We start from the raw sequence: 21047 nt of genomic DNA on the forward strand, positions 1-21047 counted from the left end.
AAGATCAGCTGTCTCTGGTACCAAGCCAGTGTCGGACTGTGCCTGTCCAGCCAACTCATGCCCAACACAATGGGCGTGTCCGACAGTTGGGTGACATTAAAACTGATGACTTCCCTGTGGTTGCCAAGGCGCATCACCATCGGTGGCGTTTGCTTCACCACCTGCCCCCCTAGCAACTCTCTGCCATCCACTGTGACGACTTGCAGGGGCAGAGTGGCAGGCAGTAGCTGTATAGCGTGCTGCTCCACAAAATCCTGCGCTATAAAGTCTGCGTTGCTTCCAGAATCCACAGAAAGCGGCACTTCGATAGTGACACCATCGGGTAGCTGGAGAGATGCTGTGAGCTGCACTACTGGTTTGGGTGGGAGGGGGTCCGTGGGTTGCAAGATCGCTGGGGACTGCTTCACTGATGCGTCTGGCTGGGCCCCAGTGCCTCTGTCTCCAGCCAGACATCGTCGTTTCCCTGCTGTGGTTCCCCTTGCTGCGTTGCTGCAGTCACCATTGCTGAGGCTGCAGTGTGCTTGTGGAGCCTCCGGGGACACTCTTTCGCCAAATGGCCTGGATCCTCGCAGATGTAACACTTCCTGTTCCCTCTAGGAGGCTTCGCTTTCACTGCTGTCGGTGCTTGGGCTCTGGCTGCTGACTGAGCCCTTGCACCTCCAACCTCCATCGGTTCCCCTCCCCCTCCTGGTGGAGGTGTGGATTGCGCACGCGCTGCTTCTCTTGGAACGAAAGAGAAACTTCTCGCTGCTTCGCGCCCTCCACGTCCTTCATCTCTGCACCAGGGACGTTCTTCCAGCCTCACCCCCACAGTCAGCGCCCTTTGGACCACCTCCTGCGTGCTTCGGGGCCTCTCCCCCCTTGCAATTTCATCCTTGACCGCTGAGCTTAGACCCTCCCAGAACAGGTCTCTGACAGGGGGCGAATCCCGGTCCCACTCTAAGGCACTGACCAGCGCAAAAAAGCGGGCGTGGTACTGCCGGACGCTTGCCCTCCCTTGTTTCAGTCCATGAATCTCCCGTCGGGCAAGATCCACATCAATAGTAGACAAAAAACACGCATCCATCGCTTTGATAAAGGCATCTGCCTTCTGAAGCGCCGGATCTTTATCCCTCCACAAATTGCGTAGCCACGCTTTAGCATCCCCATGCAAATGGGATAGTATGAACCCCACTTTCTCTTCCTCATCTCTAAAGTCTTTTGCCAGCAGTTGCAGTGCGCACATTACGTCTGCTCGAAAATTGGGGTACTGTTGTAAATTCCCATCGAATTGAGCCACAAGCCCTCCTGCTCTCCGTGCCAACCCAACCCCCTCCGGTCTGGGTCCTGGCTGCCCGTGTTGAACCCATGCTTCAAACCTGGCGTGGAGATCTCTGTAGGCGGCTGCCGCACCCTCCTCCCTCTTCTTGGATGCCAGTACCTCCGCGTTCAATTGGGTAACTGCCTGTTGCAGCGCTGCAACTTTCTCTGCTTCCGTCATCTCTGCTAACCGTCGTGAGCTTGCTCCCAAACACCGATCCCCTCCTCCAGCTGCCTCTCTCTCCGCTGCGAGATATCAGGTGTCCGAAGCTTTTAAGAGACGGGTCTTACTGTCAGAGCTGCCACCCAGTCCCAGCTCACATAGGACCAAGTCCGCCAGCGTTCACTTTATAAGAGTCTTTATTAAGTTACAGGTTTCATTTCCGAACTGCAGCGTGCAGCTCTACACCTTCTGCCCTAGGTCGGCGAAGACCCGTCTGAGTCCCCGCCTCTTGCACACCAGCTTAATACCCTAGCCTTGCTCCACCTCCTTCGCCTCTCCCTACGTCTCTGGGTCCTTCTGCCCCCCTGGGCCTCCTCCCTTCTACTCTCCTCTGACGCTGACCCCCCTGATCCTTCTGCCTCCTTGCGGCGGGCTTTAGGACCTGGCTCACTCTCCGGGCTGCTTACTGCTCCAGCTTCCGCTGCATTTGAACTTGGCGCGCGCGCCCAACTCTCTACTTTCCTCTTAACCGTTGCCTCGCTCTCTGAGGAGGGCGTGACCACTCCTGACTCGTGCCCTCCCTCCTGCTGACAGCCTCCGGAACCCGATGCCTGGCTACCTTCCTCCCTGCTGCTCTCAGTCTTGAGCGTGGGTCCCGACTTCCAGCTGCTGCCGCCCTCAGTTATGAGCGTGGGTCCCGACTTCCAGCTGCTGCTCTCTGAATCTCCTCTGTTCCCTTCCTCCTGGGGTGTCCCCCCGGATCCCCCCCTTGCTCTGCTCACTGGGGCTCCCTTTTGGGAGTCCTCTGACTCACTGCTTAGGCTTGGAGATCTCGGGTCGTCATCATCACTCATTTTCCCTTCGGATTCCTCCCCCTCGCTCTCTGCTTCCTCCCTTCTCTGCGTCTCTGCTCCTGAACCCCTGACAGATGGATTGAAGGATAAACAGCTTTGTTGAAGGTTCCCGTTGTAAACTTCTCAAAGTTCTATGCATGCCCCTGAACACCCATTGTGGGGGGAAGGCTTTTGCCTTCACCCCTTGCTTCTGGTCATCCCAGAAGTATCTCACAGGGATCCTAGGAAGATCATTGTTCCACATAGCTCAGTAGTGTCCACACTGACGGGCAGTGGCTCTTTGGGGCTACAGGCAAGGAGACATTCCCAGCCTGCATGGAGATGCAGGGAATTGAACTTGGGACCTTCGGCATGCAAGGCAAATACTCTACCACTGAGCTGCGACTCCACATTTCGTTGACGTCTATCATAGGACCCAATAGAGCTTTGGTGTCTGCTCTCTCCTTAGCTCCTGTTTAGGAAACCATTGGTTTTTCACAGGCAAAGTCTTTCTGAAAATCCACGTCTGGAAGGAAAGCAGAATGCTTAAAAAGAAAAGCATAGGGGGAAAATGAGGGATTAGGAATGCCAAGAGCCAGATAATTACCTTGTCAGCTACTAGATTCTTAACAAAATGTGAGCCTTGGCTGACTCTGTTAATGAATGGCAACTTAACTGCCTGAGAATGTTCTTAATGTGGAATCAGAACTAATTTCATTTTAAAATTCTGACATTAATTTGCACGGACAGTTTCTTTGAGAAGTGCAAAGAAGAAGAAGAAGAAGAGGGGGAGCTTTTTGTGTGTGAAAACAAAACCCTGTTTGTGAGTTTCATCCTGTGTGCTCTTATGAGTAGTGGTGCCGTCAGGGCATGACTTTGGAGCAGCAAAGGCCCTCAAATGCTTGGCTTACCACATTTCAAAGCACTTAGCATTACCCCTTAAAGAGAGCTCCTTTTTATTCAGTGTGTTGCGTCCCCTGGGTGCTGCAGAAAGCCAAGCCCCTCATTACCTAATGTTAAAAGCCAGAGCGAGGTGAAGGTCAGCATTTTAGAAATGCCACCAGTGTCAGTGAAGTTGACTCTTTCTTCAAAGAAACCAAAATAGTGCAGGCCTAGTGATCCTAATGACTCTTCTCAGTAGGTCTTGCCCCCAATGAGGCAGTTGCAAGGACTGAAGGTACCCACCTTCCCACAACTGCCTAACTCCCCTCCTCTCCAGGTTTTCCACAAGCAATCGGAGACTGCGTCTGCATGCAACAAACCTCTCCTCTGCTCTTTTCATTTCTCTGCCTGTTCTGGGAGACCAGAGAGTAGGGGAGCTGGTTGCAGCTGGAGGAGGAAACTCCCTGGACTCTTCAGCAACCAGGCTCCTCTCGTTCTCCTTGCCCCCCTCCTCTCCAGCCTCTGAATCAGGACTGCTCTATGCCCCAGCTTCTTCCTGCTTCCTAAACTCTGTTGCATCTTCAGCTTCTGACACTACCTTCTCCCTCTGACCACTCATCACCATCCCACCATCAATCTCCTGGCTCTGAGTCTTCTTCCCCTGGGGGTTCCCCAGCTGGTGCCTCCCACCAGTCCTCTGCATCCAGCCAGTCTGTGACATCCAAGGAGCATTAGGGTCCATTAGGACCCTTAGGTCCATTAGGGCAAATGGGGTCCATTAGGGGAAATGGGGCACTGCTCCACCAACCTCACTCTACCTTCAGGCAGTCCCTACCTTCCTGCTTACATCCAGTCCAGGAGGTGGCACTGCCTGTGAGCAAACTCCTTCTCAGTCTGTGTTTCCCTGGGATGACTGAGCAGGGAGGAGGATATGGACAAAACCAGAATTAGTTAGCGCTGCATGTGATTGGCTCTCTTGCTCCACCTACTGTTGGTCTCCCTGCCTTCTACCCTACCAATCCCATTGGGCACCAGCCACCACTGCCAAGGAGGTCTGCCAACTGATTTATGACACATTTTTACTTCTGTATCAGATAGGAAGGACACCCTGCCCAACTTTGCTATTTGAGAGCATGTGACACAGAAGAGACATGGGGGGGGGGTCCAGGAGAGCACCATTCTTGGCTGAAGCAGTGGGAAAGCTGGGCAGCAGGGGTGTGCCATTGGCTCTGCTGAGAGACTGGCTCATTCCAACTGCTGCTCATAAGAACTTTAAGAACTGGTGCCTGAGTTTACTTGTTTTCCTCTTCTCTCCTCATCCCTTTTTCTTTTCATCTTGTGTCCTTCAGATTGAAACCAGAGGGCAGGGACAGTCTTGTTTTCTATTGACCTTAAGCTGCTCTGAGAGCCTTTGTGGCTGAAGAGCAGAGTAAAAAATGCTGTGGATAAATAATAAACAAATACCCAAGACCTCCTGCATGCAAAGGGCGTGCCCTGCCATTGAGCCTATGGACCTTTCCTCATCTACATAAACATTTGCAGATAGCTGTGATTAGAAGAACAGCACTTCTATCTTGGTCATTCATCATTCATTATCTGCATCAAAGAGTGAGTGAAAAGGAAAACGTCCAGGAACCTGTGTCATTCTGCTTCTCTTAAGTGTGTGCACGGTGCTGTAATGGTTAAGAACATAAGAAGAACCCTGCTGGATCAATGGTCTACCTAGTCCAGCATCATGTTCTCACAATAGCCACCCAGATGCCTGTCAGAAATCTACAACATCCCTCTCTCTGCTGCTGAATCTGAGCAACTGGTATTCAGAGACACCTATCGCCTGCAGTACACAGCCATCATTGGTGGAGGTGCTGTAGCGCAGTGGTAGAGCATCTGTTTTGCATGCCAAAGGTCCCAGGTTCAATCCCCAGCATCTCCAGGTGGGGCTTGAGAGGCCCATGTGAAACCCTGGATGTGTGATGCCGGTCAGTGTAGATTATACTGAGCAAGATGAGCACAAGGTCTGACTCGCTATAAAGCAGCTGCCTGTGCTCCTACGATTGTCCTCCATGAATTTGTCTAATCCAAGTTGGTGGCCACCACTATGTTTTGTGGGAGAAAATTCCATAGTTTAATTATAGCAGCTTTTTCTGTATCATATTGAGGCTCCACAAGACAAAGAATACTGCTGAATTTAGTTCCACCTTTTGGCTGTTGACATTGTTGCAACAATCCAGCATGAGATGTTCGTCAGTCCTTCCATTAACTTGAAAATACTTTCCACACGCAGAAGAGTAGCTTTGAACCTCATCCATGAATACGACTTACATTACTGTATTTCAACCTCTTTGTTTCCTACACCCCCCCTCCGGTTACATTCCCTACCCCTCTATTTTATTTTCTCTTTCTTGCTTTTTATCCCCCCACTCCCCATCTTGTTTTAGATTCCCTCTCTATGTTGAGTTTCTTTCTTTTTTGAAAGCGGTTGCATTTGTTGGTATAATTCCTGTTATTAAAAACAAAAAAACCTCCAAAATAAGAATGTAGTAGGTGAAACTTTTCCCAGCAGGGCTATGTGATGATGTATGAGCTGGCCCTTGGACTTTGTTGTGGTTGGAGGTGAGGTCTGCAGGGAGGAGGGGGGACAGTGTTAAGCGAGTCCTCCATGAGAAACCAGTAGATTTGAAGAAGGTTCCCCTATAGAGGTAGCCCCCTCGCCATATCAGTGTCCTGGGATGGAGTTTAAGAGCGTGTGCATTTTAGCCAATGTCGTCCCGTCCCCCCACCTATGGGGGAAATGCAAAAATACCAATTTAAGTGTCACTTCTGAAAGCAGCCTATGTAGGACGGCGGAACTGTAAGCACTTAGGGAAATCATATATACGGCTCTATTGAGAAACCGGTATGTTGCACTGCAGGGAGCTGTCGGTGACAAACACTGAAGTTCTCAAACTACGCCGCTATAGGTGTTTCAAAAGTCAAGCTGTAAGTTTCACACTGCTGGCCTTCTAACCATGTAATAAAGAGCAAAGGGGAAAGCAGTATTCAGACCCCATGCCGAATGAAGTCTTAAGTGTTCCAGTGTACAATTCATGCTATTTTTTGAACCTCTCTCCCTCTCTGCTTTCTCCATATAAAGATTGGTGTGTATGTGTGTGTGTGTGTCTTTTAATTTCTGCCTTGGCTGTTTTGTTCTTAAACTCCCCTCTCTTCCACGCTGCTCACTAGCCAGAGGAGGGCATGGGGGATAACTGCCGGTTGAGCTGCATGCTGTCAAAAAGGCTCCCTCTAAAAGTGGGGAAGCTGTTCTTTAGGCAAGTTGCAAGAAGTGTGTGACAAGCCTCCAGTGGAAAATTTGGGGCAGAGCAGGATGGAATGGAAAGCAGGAGAATGGAGGGCTCAGCTTTCAGCTCAGCGTGCGGCATTAAGTGTGCTAGCCATGAGCGGACCTCTGTCTTGGGGCAAACCACACGTCTTAATAATAAGCACCTTTCGCCAAAGATCTGAAAGCTGGTTGCACAACCCATAATGCTACTAGCTAGCCACTGGACCAGGAGTGGGGGGAAAGGCTGAAGCCCTCTGATGGACCACAGTCTAGTTTCTGGTGGGCTTTCAAGCACCTGCTGATTGCTGAGACTCTTGCAGAGGATGCTGGAGTAGGTGGACTTTGATCTGATCCATCATCTGTTGTCACAAGGCACTTTTGGGCAGCTGCCAGGGCCATGAAAGAGCCCTCTGCTGATACTTGCATTGGACCCGCTTCCTTATAAACTCCCTGCCACCACCACAGAGTCTAGCATGGTACTTTGAGCAACTCAAGAATGCCAAGTGTGCCGTTTTAATTTCCCACAATCTCTTGGGGTGACTCCACATCAGCAGTATTGTGCAAAACTAAAGTAACGGCTGGATGCAGCAACCTGGCACTACTTGGGTGCTCTGTGGATTGTTGCCAGGTAGGACCACCAAGGTAGCACAGACATCAGAATGCAGCCACCAGAGGGTGTGTTTGCCCACAGCTCTCTCAAGGTTGGAGTTGGCCTTACCAGCAAGGGACATCTTACATTCCTAAGCAAGAGTGCGTATTCAGGACCTTTCTATTTATTTGCCACATTTCTGTGCTTTGACTTCCCCATGCAATTTCCAAGGCGGCAAACCAGATTTCGGATCACTAAAAACAATAATGTCAGACCTAACATACAGTGGAGAGAGAACAACAGCTAAAATGAGGCAACTGAAAAATAAACACTATCACAGAGAGGCAACCAACCATTAGGCAGAGTGAGGCAGCATCTTTAGGGGGTGGGTGCTGGAGGGGTGTGCAGTGGGTAGCAGCAGCAGCAGCAACTGCAGCAACCTGAGCCATTCTTCCCAAGACTCCTGCCTGTTTCTGAGTGTTATGTCCGACAAAGCCTATCCAGTATCCCATCAGCTGGTTTTCTGCCTTCATGTCTTCTGGAGGATGCTGTCCTGACATCATCATTATGCAGAGGTGCAGTGCTCCAAGGTTGTGGAGGGTCAAAGACCTGTTACGATTTCTGCAGTGGGGTCCCTGTCTCCAGAGGCCTAGAGCTGCCCAACAGCATGGAAAGGGAGCTTCTTAAGCCACTGTGGAAAAGCCAATTCTCTCCCTTTGTGCTGATTGAAGCCAATCAGAGTCAAAGGAAGCGAGTTAGCAGCTGTGGAAAGGGATGCAGGTAGAACACCAAGGAGGAGTTATTGTGTATGCTCCAAAGCTAAGCATTTAGGAACATTGAAAGCACAAGGTGCTTGCTTCTGTTTTAAGAAATTGGTGTGCAAATTCTGTTACATACAATGGAACTTCAAGGAAAACACAGCTTAAGCAATTCTGAAATAACATATTGGAGCACCCTGAATCATTTGCTCATGCACAGAAAATAGTAGCTTTAGCTCAGTGTTTCCCAAACTTGGGTCTCCAGCTATTTTTGGACTACAACTCCCATCATCCCTAGCTAGCAAGACCAGTGGTTAGGGATGATGGGAATTGTAGTCTGAAAACATCTGTGGACCCAAGTTTAGGAAACATCTTTGTAGCTAGAAGGCAACACGTGGAGATCTGCACTGATTGTTGAAATGCATTCCTAATTATTATTGTATAACTATAAGATTATTGCATGCTCTTAGAAGGGAAGTAGGGTTGTGACTGTCATGAAGAGACCATGCACTTCTGAATTTGTCACTTCATGACTAGTGTTCAGCCGCTTCTGCTGTCAGCTTCTGTAACTGGAAAAGGTGGCACCATCTTGCCCTTCCCTTCAGGCAGAAAAAAAAGATGGTCTGGCCCTAATGTTCAGAACCATCTAGAGATGGGGGAGAAATTAGATTCGGTTCACATTTAAAGGTGGACTTGCCTAATTCGCCCTTTCTGTGACAGTATACAAGCTGAAACACAGACATCTTTTGAAATTCACACTTTTCTGATTTTTGCAATTTTGTTCTCTAGTCGAGCAATGCATGCAAAAATACAAATCCTAGGGTAAAGTATGCAAAAAATAAGAGCACAGATTATGGAAAATAATATACAGAAATACATTGTGCTAGGGAAAATTGCTTTGTAATTATATTGGGGAAAATTGCATACAAAAATATGTATACTGGGAGAAATTCACACTAAAATGCTGATGAATTTTCACAAGGACTTTAAATAAATAAAATAAATAAGCAAGCTGGTGTGTAAATATGAAGAACTGTACTTAAGACTGGAAAAATGAGAAACTGAGAGAAGCTGAAATTGATAAATTCACCCATCCGTAGTGGTCACCAGGGGGGCAGTTCACATTGTCCCTGGGGCTGAAGCTAGACTTTCAGCTGCGAATTGCCCTCCCCTCTTCTAGACCATTTGATGCATGAGCACCATAAGAATGCTTTATGGAGCATTAAAATGAACATTAATTTCTTTTTTTAAAACACTAAATTGGAGATAGAAGTGGGGGAACATCTCCCAGCATCCTCTGCTTTAGCAAAGGGGGGCATGGTTATTTCTGACGCTCCCTCTTTGACTTTCTGCCAAGACTTGCTGACACAACTGATTCCCGACTCTATCAAGACACTCCAACTGTGATCAGAGACAAGGAGCCGAGTGGAGGCACCTTGACACAGTGTCAGAACAGCGGAGTCACAGAGTGTGGATGCCGCATCGAGAAGGCTTTTGTCTCCTGAATGAAAAGGAGCAGGATTATTTCCCCTCCCCCTCCCCCCATGTTAAACAACATTTTTTTTCCCTTAGGGAAAAGATTATCATAAAATACCACTACTCATTTAATGAAGACAGGGCAGAGAGAGAGAGGTCCATCATCTCACCCTGCTGGAACACCAACCACACCACTGCAATAGACAATAACTCTGCTGCTACATTATAAAGTCTCTCATATTTTCCTAATGGGAGAAGTTCTAGAATGAATTCCATGGGAAACTGTTCTCTAACCCAGTGGGTATAGTATTATTTCATTTCATTTATAGCCTGCCCTTCCAGAGGAGTCTGAGATGGCAAACACACAAACAATAAAACAATGAAAGCATCTAATATATATATATATATATTTAAGCCTCTTTGAAGGTTTTGTTTTGTTATATTTTTCCAATCAAGCTCAAGGAGGGAGAATGCAGTCACTGTTCAGTGGCCAGAGCAAATCCTCTGCATTCTCCTTGCCAAAGGCTGTGACACGGAGGTAGAGCACATGCTCTATTCCAGCAAGCTCAACTGCCCTTGTTGATGGACTGTGACTTGGATACCCCTGGACCTCTAGAGAACTGTGCTTTGGATTTATACTAAATACTAAAAGGAAAGGGAGTTCATGATGGCTGGGAGTTTGTTAAGAGGGAGATACTAAAAGCACAACGTCAGGCAATACCAATGAGACGGAAACATGGAAGGTGCCTAAAGAAGCCAGGGTGGCTATCTAAAGAACTTTTAACTGAATTAAGATTAAAAAAGGATGTGTACAAAAAATGGAAAAGGGGGGAAACCACCAAAGAGGAATTCAAACAAATAGCCAGCACGTGTAGACACAAAGTCAGAAAAGCTAAAGCACAGAATGAACTCAGGCTTGCTAGAGAGGTTAAAAGCAACAAAAAAGGCTTTTATGGGTATGTTCGTAGCAAAAGGAAGAACAAAGAAACAATGGGGTCACTCAGAGGAGAAGATGGTGAAATGCAAACAGGGGACACAGAAAGGGCTGAACTCCTCAATGCCTTCTTTGCCTCAGTCTTCTCCGATAAAGAAAACAATGCCCGACCTGAAGAATTTGGAGCAAATGATTCAGCAAAGGAAACACAGCCCAGAATAACTAAGGAGATAGTACAAGAATATTTGGCTAGTTTAGATGTATTCAAGTCTCCAGGGCCAGATGAACTGCATCCAAGAGTATTAAAAGAACTGGCAGATGTGATCTCAGAACCACTGGCAGTCATCTTTGAGAATTCCTGGAGAACAGGCGAAGTCCCGGCAGACTGGAGGAGGGCAAATGTTGTCCCTATTTTCAAAAAGGGGAAAAGAGAGGACCCAAATAATTACCGCCCAGTCAGTCTGACATCAATAGCAGGGAAGATTCTGGAGCAGATCATTAAGCAAACAGTCTGTGAGCACCTAGAAAGGAATGCTGTGATCACCAATAGTCAGCATGGATTTCTGAAAAATAAGTCATGTCAGACTAACCTGATCTCGTTTTTTGACAGAATTACAAGCCTGGTAGATGAAGGGAACGCAGTGGATGTAGCCTACCTTGATTTCAGCAAGGCATTTGACAAGGTGCCCCATGATATTCTTGTAAAGAAGCTGGTAAAATGCGGTCTTGACTATGCTACCACTCAGTGGATTTGTAACTGGCTGACTGACCGAACCCAAAGGGTGCTCATCAATGGTTCCTCTTCATCCTGGAGAAGAGTGACTAGTGGGGTGCCACAGGGTTCTGTCTTGGGCCCGGTCTTATTCAACATCTTTATCAACGACTTGGATGATGGACTCAAGGGCATCCTGATCAAATTTGCAGATGACACCAAACTGGGAGGGGTGGCTAACACCCCAGAGGACAGGATCACACTTCAAAACGACCTTGACAGATTAGAGAACTGGGCAAAAATAAACAAGATGAATTTTAACAGGGAGAAATGTAAAGTATTGCACTTGGGCAAAAAAAATGAGAGGCACAAATACAAGATGGGCGACACCTGGCTCGAGAGCAGTACATGTGAAAAGGATCTAGGAGTCTTGGTTGACCACAAACTTGACATGAGCCAACAGTGTGACGCGGCAGCTAAAAAAGCCAATGCAATTCTGGGCTGCATCAATAGGAGTATAGCATCTAGATCAAGGGAAGTAATAGTGCCACTGTATTCTGCTCTGGTCAGACCACACCTGGAGTACTGTGTCCAGTTCTGGGCACCACAATTCAAGAAGGACACTGACAAACTGGAACGTGTCCAGAGGAGGGCAACCAAAATGGTCAAAGGCCTGGAAACGATGCCTTATGAGGAACGGCTAAGGGAGCTGGGCATGTTTAGCCTGGAGAAGAGGAGGTTAAGGGGTGATATGATAGCCATGTTCAAATATATAAAAGGATGTCACATGGAGGAGGGAGAAAGGTTGTTTTCTGCTGCTCCGGAGAAGCGGACACGGAGCAATGGATCCAAACTACAAGAAAGAAGATTCCACCTAAACATTAGGAAGAACTTCCTGACAGTGAGAGCTGTTCGACAGTGGAATTTGCTGCCAAGGAGTGTGGTGGAGTCTCCTACTTTGGAGGTCTTTAAGCAGAGGCTTGACATCCATATGTCAGGAGTGCTCTGATGGTGTTTCCTGCTTGGCAGGGGGTTGGACTCGATGGCCCTTGTGGTCTCTTCCAACTCTATGATTCTATGATTCTATGATTTGACTGTGGGCTATCCTGACTGCTGGAATTCAGACACTTCTGCAAAGTGCTCATATGTCTGGCTATGACACTTTGGTCCTATAGACCCGGGCTCTTTGCTCTTCAGGCACATCCAATTTTAAATATCTATTTCTATCTCTATATATTAGAGGCCTTGTTCTTGTCAAATCTGTGATATATTCATGAGAAGAGGTTCCCAAATCAATAGTGAGAGGAAAAGAATAAACCGCCTTTGAACCAAGTCAGACCATTGGTCCAGCTCACTCAGCATGACCTGTATTGCTTGACATTGTGAACCAATTGGGACACACTATCGCTAGCACATGACTCTGGTGCTCAAAAGCCTGCTCTGGCTGCCCATATGCTATCAGGCCGGGTTCAAGGTTCTTGTATTAATTTACAAGGCCCTTACTGACTTGGCTCCAGGATACTTTAAGGACTGCCTAATCTCTTAGATCTCTGCCCAATCCCCGAGGTATTCAGGGGGTTCACTGTTAGGGGTCCCCATGGCTTGGATGCACAACTTGTATCCACTGTGAGCTGTGCATTTAGTATTGTGGGTCCAGTTTTATGACACTCCCTTCCTGTTGAAGTCAGACAGGCTCTGTCCTACTGAAATTCCCTACTGAAGACTTCTTCTTCTTCTTCTTCTTCTTCTTCTTCTTCTTCTTCTTCTTCTTCTTCTTCTTCTTCTTCTTCTTCTTCTTCCAGGCATTTTAACTGAAGCCTGATTTTGTAGTTTCAACTGATGTTTTTCCCCCTTTTTGCTGTACTTTTGCAAACCGCTTGGAGGCTGCTGTGGCTATAAGCAGTATATAAATTGTGTCAATAAATAAAACGCATGAATAAAATCGGCACATATAGCATGTGCTCTACCCCTGAGTCTACCCTTTGCCGTAGAGGATTTGCTCTGGCTGCTAACAGTGACCACATTGTCCCTCCTTGAGACCATCGATGCCATGAATAAAAACTGGAAATATGAAAAGGGACGTGAAATATTTCAAACCAGTCTATTAAGAACCTGTCTGTGCGCTGCGTTTCTGCATTGGGGCTTCCCTGACTCACTTATATTTCAGGGCTGTTAATGCTGCTCCCTTTGCCTTTCCCTCCCAATTCAGCCAGCCGCCATGAATGTCATTTTCTTGGCACCTTTGAAGAAGAGCAATTAGCGTAATTGGGCCGATGTTTCAACCACAAGGCAGGGTTGTTTTCTTTCAGGTAGGGCAGTGCCAACTGCAAGATTTCTGAAGAGCAAAATCTTTCTACTTGAGCACCAGATTCCTTTTCCTAATGTGGAGGAATTTGCAAAGAGGACTCCTGAAGGCTGGAGAAACCCAGCTGGTGTAATGGATACTAAGGATGGGAGAGAAATTCAGTTCGGCTTGAATTTTAATGAGAACCTACCTAATTCACACTTTCCAGAACAATGTGCGAACTGAAACAAAGCCATTCTTTAAAAAATCTTCACTTTTGCACCTGCATTTTGCGATGCGGTTCTCTTTCCAGGTAATGTGTGCATAAGAATGTATATATTAGCATGGAAAATGCAGTATACGAAGGAAATTTGCTTGCAAAAAAAATGTGTGAGTTAGGCAACATTTAATACAAAGATGTGTATAATCGGGAGAAATGTACACCGAACTGCTGAATTTTTAAATGAGGATTTTTAAGAAATTGCAAAACTGATGCAAAAATGTGATGGGTAGAATATAACCCTGGAATGATGAGAAACTGAAATAGACAATTTTGTCCTTCCCTAATGGATAGGATACCTCATTAATTGTCCTCATTCGCTCCCTTTGCAGGGAATCAAGCAGTGGAATCCTTGAACATTCAACTGGATGGCGGGTGGTTCTGCTGCATTACATTACATTGAAACAATCCCTTAAAACTTCCCCGACAATGACAGAGGGAAAGGGGTGTGTGTGTGTGTGTGTGTGTGTGTGTGTGTGTGTGGAATTAACAGTGCCAATGAAATGTATTTCTTTTTCTCCCGGGCCTTTCCCAAAAGAAGGCTGATACTGGCTGGCCCAGTTTGAGAAATGCATACTGAAGCCAATTGCCGGGCAGCCTGCGTTCCCAAGGGCAGCCTTGGTGGGCAGGATGCCATCTGAACAGATGGGCATAACTCTAAGCAAGCAAGAGACCATGGATGTGAATCAAGTATGGGTGTTTACTCCACCGATTCCCCAAAGAGAATGTCAAAATGGCAGTCTAAACTTGGTTCCCCGGCTTGCTGAAATATGAATCTCACTGTCTCAATTTAAGGCTTTAAGATTCACCAGGAGGAGAGAGGTGGCTTCCTTCTCGCCTCTCCCTTCCTGATGAATCCAGAAAATAAGGCCACTATGGTGAAATGGAGGGACTCATTAAAACAGCCTCTTTGCTGCTCAGCCTTTTGTCTACATAAGGACGGCTTCGGACGAGAAGGCAGTTGTCAGAGCTGCTTGAAGATCCTAGCTCACAGAGGATCACGCTAGCCAGCGATCATTTAGTAAAAGTCTTTATTGAATTACAGTTTCCATTCTCACGCTGCTGCGCGCAACTCTACGTCTAGTAGCTAGATCGACGAAGCTCCGTCTGAGTCTCCGCCCCGTGCGCACCAACTTAATATCCTAGCCCTGCTCCACCTTTTCCGCCTGACTGTCCTCCTCTGGGTCCCTCTACCCCCCGGGGCTTCTTCCTTCCGGGATTCTTCTGACGCTGACCCGGACCCTCCTGCCTCCTTGCGCCGGGCTTTAGGACCTGGCTCCCTTTCCGGGCTGCTTACTGCGCCGCCTTCCTCTGCATTTGAACTTGGCGCGCGCGCCCAACCTTCCACTTTCCTCTTAACCATTTCTTCGCTCCCCGATGGAGGTGTGGCCACTCCTGACTCATGCCCTCCCTCCTGTGGTGAGCTGCCAGCGCTTGCCCCCTGGCTCCCTTCCTCTTCCCTGCTCTCTGGCGGTGACGCTGGTCCCGATTTCCAACTGCTCTCCTCTGAGTCCCCTCTGGCTCTATCTTCCTGGGGTGCCCCCCTAGACTCCCCCCTTGCCCTGGCCACTGGTGCTCCTTTCTGTGAATCCTCTGATTCACTGGAAAGACTCGGAGATCTCGGGTCGTCGTCATCACTCATCTTTTCTTCTGCCTCCTCCCCTTCGCTCTCTGTTTCCTCCCTTGCCCTTGCCTCTGCTCCTAAACCCCTGACATCCATCCCCCCCTCGAAGCCCCCCATTCCCCCCTCCCCTCCTTCCGGTGCTGGAGCTGGGGTGTGCTGTTGCAAAGGGACGAACGTCGGATATCGTTCGCTTCCCGTGGTGGGCCTCCATCTGAAGTCTCGCGGGTCTTCCTCCCTGCTCTCGTCGACGACGGTCACCTCCGCTTCCATCTCTGTGCCGCCGTGCTCGAAACCAGGGTCGTCCCCGAAAACGTCCATGTCCGTCTCTCCCTCACTTCCTCCTGGCGGCGTTGCTCGTCCTGGGCCTTCCAGCCACCTTCTGCGGAACTGCTCCTCTGGTCTATCGTCCCACCAATACGAGGGTTCTGATGCAGATCCCGAGGGTGACCCCTCCGGGGAACGGACGTCTTGTGTCGGGTCCTCGTCCGAGTCGAACCCCCGGAAAGTGCTGGCCGAAAGCGTGGGCGTGAAAAGCCAGTCGTCGAAAAAGTCTGCTGGCATAGGTCTATGTGGGAAGAGGGCATGAAACTCGTCTTTGAGTAGAGGTTCGTCCAAGGCGTAGCCCGGCACCCAGCTGTTCGCACTGGCCAGGGTGCCCTCCTTGGCGAGAAAGTATTCTACCCCCTCTTCCCCCCATCTGGAGTCCAAAATCTCCGTGACGTCATTGATGCGCTCCTTCTGTGCCACTCCCGCGTGCCCCGTTCTGTCTCTGACCGGACTCGGCGCCGTTCCGGGTTCCTGGAACCTGTGCGGTGCCTTGTAGGGAGTGAGCACCGATCTGTGGAACACCGGATGCATTCTGGAACCCTCCGGAAGTGCCAGTCTGAAAGCTACCGGGTTGACCTGCTCTTCGACTTGGTAGGGTCCCAGTTGTTTATGCCCTAGTTTCTTCTTGGCCAACGACCTGGCCGGCACTGCGTGGGCTGCTAACCAGACCCAGTCTCCCACGTGGAGCTCTTCGCCAACCCTTCTGTGCCTGTCCGCTTGTACCTTGTATGCGTGTTTGGCCAGCTCCAGGTGGCGCCTCAGCTGATCGTGGACTTCCTGCAGCTCCGACGCGAACGCATCTGCTGTCTGCGGCTCCCCCTCCCCCATTCTTTCCAGTCCCGGGAAGGTTCTGGGGTGCCTCCCGTTGTTGGCGAAGAACGGCGTGACCCCCGTGGACACGTGCTTCGTGTTGTTGTAGGCGAACTCGGCAAGCGGCAGGTAATCCACCCACGTCGCAGGCTGTTGATTCGCATAGCATCTCAGGTACTGCTGCATGATGGCATTGACCCGCTCCGCTTGCCCGTTGGTCTGCGTGTGTCTCGCCGACGCCAGGTTGATCTTGACGTTTAGGAAGCCCATCAGCTTCTGCCAGAAATTTGAGATGAACTGCCGCCCGCGGTCGGACAGAATAGACCGTGGCAGACCGTGAACCTTGAACACGTGGTCTATGAACAGTTTGGCGGTTTGCTCCGCCGTGGCCACCTTCGCACACGGAATGAAATGTGCCATCTTGGAAAACAGGTCCACCACCACCAGCACTGCCGTCTTGCCCCTCGAGCTGGGCAGATCTGTGACAAAGTCCAGAGCCACCCTTTCCCAAGGTTCGACCGGAGTTTGCAGCGGTTCCAACAGTCCTGCCGGCGGTCTGTGCACTGGTTTGGCCCTCTGGCAGGTGTCACACCTCGCCACGTAGTCTGCGACCTCCCCTCTCATTCCAGGCCACCAGAAATCCCTGGCTACTAATTCCACCGTCTTCTCCTTGCCAAAGTGCCCGGCCGTGGGCGCGTCGTGCAGCTGCTGCAGCACCTTGGCGCGAAGGTCGTCTCCCGGCACGTAGATGGCCCCTTTACGGATGAGCAATCCATCTCGTAGCTGGAAACCGTCGGCCGCAGCCTTGCCCCTTTGCACCTCTGCCATCTTTGCTTGCGCGAAGGAGTCATCCTGCAACGCTCGTCGCACCGCCTCCAGGTCCACGGTGGCCGCGGCGCACGCCCATACTGTTGGTGCGAAGATGTGCATGGCGGCCGCTGGCGTTGCGTCCTCCAGATACTGTGGCTTACGGGAGAGGGCGTCCGCCATGATGTTAGTGTCCCCCAGGACATACTCTATGCGGAAGTCGAAGTTCGCAAAAAACTCAGCCCAACGTATCTGCCTCTGGTTTAGGAACTGTGCCGTGCGCCAGTGCTCCAGATTCTTGTGGTCCGTGCAAACCTGCACCGTGTGCTTGGCGCCGATCAGGAAGTGCCTCCACGCTTTGAACGCTGCATGAATGGCCAGCAACTCCCTGTCCCAGATGGTGTAGTTCTGCTCGGACTTGCTGAGCTTCCTGGAGTAAAACGCTCCCGGCCGCCACACCCCCTGCTGGTCCTTTTGCAGCAGGACCGCCCCCACGGCTCTGTCCGAGGCGTCTGTCTCCACCCTCATCGGCCTGCTGGGGTTGACGTGAAGCAGCTGCTCTTCCGACGCGAAGAGACGCTTGAGTGCCTGAAAGGACTGCTCCGCCTCCTCTGTCCAAACGAACTTCTTTTTCTTGGAGCTAAGCGTGTCTGTGATGGCCGCTGTCTGCATAGCGAAGCCCTTGATAAACTTGCGATAGAAGTTCGCAAAGCCGACAAACCTTTGGACCTCTTTTCGGTTGCGTGGACTCTTCCAATCCAATACCGCTCGAACCTTGGCGCTGTCCATGGCGAGCCCCTTGTCAGACAACTTGTAGCCCAGAAAATCCACCTCCGTCACGTCAAATTGGCACTTCTCCAGCTTGGCGTAGAGCCTATGTTGCTTTAGTCTGGTCAGCACTTCCTTGACGTGTCTGTCATGCTCCTGCTGCGATTCCGAAAAGATCAGGATGTCATCTAAGAAACAGACGCACGTCTTGTAGAGAAGTCCCGCCAACACGTGATGCATGAAAGCTTGAAAAACGTGGGAGCCATTTTGCAATCCAAAAGGCATAACTCTGTATTCGTAGGTACCCAGTGGCGTGAACATGGCCGTCTTCCACTCATCTCCCTCCCGCATGCGAATGAGGTTGTACGCCCCTCGCAGGTCTAACTTGGTGAACACTTTTCCCTTCCGCACCTTCGCCAGGAGGTCGTCGATTCGTGGCATGGGGAAGTCCGACGGCTTGGTCCCATTGTTTAAAATGCGATAGTCCACGACCAGTCTTTTTTGGGGCGTGTCTCGCTTTTTAACAAAGAATACAGGACTGCCCCCCGCTGCCTTGGACTCTCGGATGAAACCGCGCTCCAAATTATGATCTAAGAACTCTTTGAGTTCCTGCAGCTCGTCCTCTGACATGGAATACAGCTTCCCTTTGGGCAGCGCCGCCCCCGGCAGCAGGTCAATTTTGCAGTCATATGGTCTGTGAGGGGGTAGCCTGTCCGCCTCCTTCTCGCAGAAAACTTCCAAAAATTCTGCGTACTTGTGGGGAATCGCTTGCAGCGTGCCTAGCTGCAGCTGTGACTCCTCTTGCTCCCCTTCCTGCTGGGGCATGATGCAGTGTTCAGCACAAAAGGAAGAGCCGAAGGTCAGCTGCCTCTGGTACCAAGCCAGCGCCGGGCTGTGCTTGTCCAGCCAACTCATGCCCAATACAATGGGCGTGTCCGATAGCTGAGTGACGTTGAAGCTGATGATTTCCCTGTGATTCCCAAGTCGCATCACCATTGGCGGCGTCTGCTTCACCACTTGCCCCCCTAGCAACTCCCTTCCATCCACCGTGACAACCTGCAGGGGCAGCGTGGCAGGCAGCAACTGTATAGCGTGCTTGTCGACAAACTCCTGCCCTATAAAGTCCGCGTTGCTGCCCGAGTCGATGGTAATTGGCACGTCCATAGTGATTCCATTGGGCAGCTGGAGAGATGCGGTGAGCCTCACCACTGGTTTGGGCGGGAGGGGGTTCACGGGCTGTAAAATCTCTGGGGACTGCTTCACTGACATGTCTGGCTGGGCCCCAGTGCCTCTTCCTCCAGCCAGACATCGTCGTTTCCCTGCTGTGGTTCTCCTTGCTGCGTTGCTGCAGTCACCATTGCTGAGGCTGCAGTGAGCTTGTGGAGCCTCTGGGGACACTCTTTCGCCATATGCCCTGGCTCCTCACAGACGTAACACTTCCTGTTCCCTCTAGGAGGCTTCGCTTTCACTGCTGCCGGTGCTAGGGCTCTGGTTGTTGACTGAGCCCTTGCACCTCCAACCTCCATAGGTTCGGCTCCTCCTCCTGGCGGAGGCGTGGATTGCGCCCGCGCTGCTTCTCTGGGAAGGAAGGAGGGGCCCCTGGCTGATTCGCGCCCTCCACGCCCTTCGTCCCTGCTCCACGGACGTTCTTCCAGCCTCACCCCCACTGCCAGTGCCCTCTGAACGACCTCCTGGGTGGTTCGGGGTCTCTCCCCCCTCGCGATCTCATCTTTAATCAAGCTGTGCAACCCCTCCCAAAAGAGGTCTCTTACAGGGGCCGAATCTCTGTCCCATTCCAGGGCACTGACCAAGGCGAAAAAGCGGGCATGGTACTGTCTGACGCTGGCCCTCCCTTGTCTTAGCCCATGCACCTCCTTCCGGGCAAGATCCACGTCAATACTTGATAAAAAACACCCATCCATCGCTTTTATAAAGGCATCTGCATTCTGGAGCGCCGGATCCTTATCCCTCCATAAATTGCGTAGCCATGCTTTAGCATCCCCATGCAAATGGGCCATGATGAATCCCACTCTCTCTTGCTCATCTCTAAAGTCTTTATGCAGCAGTTGCAGTGCGCACAGTACGTCTGCTCTAAAGTTGGGATACTGTTGCAGGTTCCCATCGAAGTGAGAGACCAGCCCGCCTGTTCGTCTCGCCAACCCAATTCCCTCCTGCCGGGGTGTCTGCTTCGTCAGCACGTCTAACCTGATCTGGAGATCCCTGCAGGCGGCAGCTGCCTCCTCCTCTCTCTTCCTGGATGCGAGAGCCTCGGCATTCAGTTGTGCCACTGCTTTTCTGAGTTCCTCTATCTGCTGCTCAGCCGTCATGTCGTCTGCTGTTCGTGAGCTCACTAGTAGGCACCTGTTTCTCTCCCCTCCTCGGGGCTGTAGATGCCCACAATTTTGAGACGGAGCTTACTGTCAGAGCTGCTTGAAGATCCTAGCTCACAGAGGATCACGCTAGCCAGCGATCATTTAGTAAAAGTCTTTATTGAATTACAGTTTCCATTCTCACGCTGCTGCGCGCAACTCTACGTCTAGTAGCTAGATCGACGAAGCTCCGTCTGAGTCTCCGCCCCGTGCGCACCAACTTAATATCCTAGCCCTGCTCCACCTTTTCCGCCTGACTGTCCTCCTCTGGGTCCCTCTACCCCCCGGGGCTTCTTCCTTCCGGGATTCTTCTGACGCTGACCCGGACCCTCCTGCCTCCTTGCGCCGGGCTTTAGGACCTGGCTCCCTTTCCAGGCTGCTTACTGCGCCGCCTTCCTCTGCATTTGAACTTGGCGCGCGCGCCCAACCTTCCACTTTCCTCTTAACCATTTCTTCGCTCCCCGATGGAGGTGTGGCCACTCCTGACTCATGCCCTCCCTCCTGTGGTGAGCTGCCAGCGCTTGCCCCCTGGCTCCCTTCCTCTTCCCTGCTCTCTGGCGGTGACGCTGGTCCCGATTTCCAACTGCTCTCCTCTGAGTCCCCTCTGGCTCTATCTTCCTGGGGTGCCCCCCTAGACTCCCCCCTTGCCCTGGCCACTGGTGCTCCTTTCTGTGAATCCTCTGATTCACTGGAAAGACTCGGAGATCTCGGGTCGTCGTCATCACTCATCTTTTCTTCTGCCTCCTCCCCTTCGCTCTCTGTTTCCTCCCTTGCCCTTGCCTCTGCTCCTAAACCCCTGACAGCAGTAAAAAA

The sequence above is a fragment of the Podarcis vaucheri genome, assembly GCF_965113315.1.
Source record: "Podarcis vaucheri genome assembly, chromosome: 7".
In the NCBI taxonomy this organism is placed as follows: Eukaryota; Metazoa; Chordata; class Lepidosauria; order Squamata; family Lacertidae; genus Podarcis; species Podarcis vaucheri.